Raw genomic sequence first — 2,013 nt, forward strand, 5'->3', positions numbered from 1 at the left:
CCAATGCACAAAAAAAAAAATCAGTATGCATTCATAAGGAGACACAAACACATGAAGCCATCCATAAAAAATAGATAAAGACTCACTAAAAAGAGAAATTGCTCAAACAACTCAGACACCTACCAACAAAAGCAGAACATGCACAGGAAAAAAACACTCACCACCAGCAATATACACAGCACTCACTAGCAACAAAATGCACACATATAACAATTTACAAATACAGCAACAACGCAACACAGAGAGACAAGTGCATTCATCAACAACGCAGCACACACAAACAAACCCATTCCCAAACTACACAATGTCCACAAACAACCAAGGCACACACAAACAAATGTGAGGCATCCTGGTCAAATCAGGTGCTCGTCAAAATAATGAAATCAAACAAATCGGCATTATTTCAGCTGATGGGCACTTTTTTTTTTCGAATTTTCTTTTTTTGGTCGAACACCTTTTGTGTCCATTTAAAAACACATTTTTGTGTGGATTTTACTGAAAAACATTGATTAAAGGCACAAAAAATTAAAATTTTCATTTTCCAGGACTCTCAGGCTATGGAAGTTACCAAATTTTGGCAGCCAAATTCTCAGTAAGTGTACTTCTGAAACCAAGTGACCCTGACCTCCTTCAATCGCAAATATTTCAACTTCTATTTAAGATACAGGGATATTTTTTTCACCAAAAGGAAGGCAAATGAACAGACTTTATGATGATACCAATAACCCCACATACCCAAAAATTGACGAGCACCTGATTCCACCACTCCAGGACACAAAACCATTCCCAAACAACACAATGACCTCAAATGTGTTCCCCAACAACGCGTGTCAACAAAAAGCCCACACATGTGTTCCCCAAAAACCCAGTGCAAGCACAATGACCTCAAATGTGTTCCCCAACAACGCGTGCCAAGCTCACCTGTGCAAAGTGAACAATGTCCTTGACCGAGGCCCCAGCCGGTGAGTGGTTCATGTACACCTCCAGTCTCGTCTGTGTATGAGATACAGCTCTGTCAGTTTGTTTGTTTAAGTATGTGTTTAAACGGCACTTGTAACACAATTATGTTTGTTATTTAAGTAGAGGTTTTACGGCACTCACAACTGCACAAGGTGATATGGGCGCCAAGGGGTGGATGTCAACAGAGAAGTCCTTACAGGGAATCAGACTTACTCTGCTCACCTCTCTAGCTTCAGCAGCACAAACGACTATCAAGGCACCCCGGAAATAGCGGGTCACGAGAGTGTGACAAACATACAAAAAAAGTAGAGGAAAATGACAATAGTAGGGATGAGGAAACAAAAAGCAGCAGTTCCCTGTTGTAGTTCAAGCACAGTTATGAGCATGACATAGTTAGATCAGCCCATTTACAATTTTACTGTGCACTAAAACGAGAAATGTCCCCCCTTTGGGAATGGCCTAAAGACACTTCAGTCAGTGGCACCGCCCCGGGGGGTTAACACAATTAGGTCATATGTCACATAAGTGCCCAAGATCAGAGATGTCACAAGGTATTACCCAAAAAAAAATGAGGACAGATCAGGACGATAGATGTTTGGTAGGAAAGAAGGACCAATCCACACTAGAGCACCCGCCAACCACCCACATGACTACTTTGGGTAGTGGAGACTGAACATCTATTTATGAGAAACCTTGAACATCTATTTATGAGAAACCTTGACCAGCAATATTACTTTAAAGACAAGATAGGAATATGCTGAAACATACAGGAACAAACATACCACAGAAAATATTACTTTTCACAAAACAAGATAAAAACCACAAAACAAGATAAAAAAGACAACCCCATTGCATGTTGAAAAAGAAGAAAAAGCTAGAGGCCTCAGTATGAAGAACTTTCGCTCCTACTCGTCTTCTAATCTCTCGAACTATGTTTTTCTCCAAGAGAAGAGTCACGGAGATGGATGTACAGAAAAGTAGGAAGAGCCCAGGACATGGAAAGGTGGAAAGTGTTTGTTCGTGGCCTATATCCTGATCCAGGGTGAGTAAGGC

The 2,013-nt window shown here is 40.8% G+C and overlaps 1 protein-coding gene across 5 annotated transcripts in view; it reads right to left on the reverse strand.

Moving 5' to 3' along the window:
• The window catches only part of LOC101849146 (gastric triacylglycerol lipase), a 16,232-nt gene that overhangs the window by 3,292 nt on the left and 10,927 nt on the right, over positions 1–2,013 (reverse strand). The gene's annotated exons all lie outside the window — the stretch shown is intronic.

This window comes from Aplysia californica, unplaced genomic scaffold, assembly GCF_000002075.1.
Source record: "Aplysia californica isolate F4 #8 unplaced genomic scaffold, AplCal3.0 scaffold00424, whole genome shotgun sequence".
Taxonomy (NCBI): domain Eukaryota; kingdom Metazoa; phylum Mollusca; class Gastropoda; order Aplysiida; family Aplysiidae; genus Aplysia; species Aplysia californica.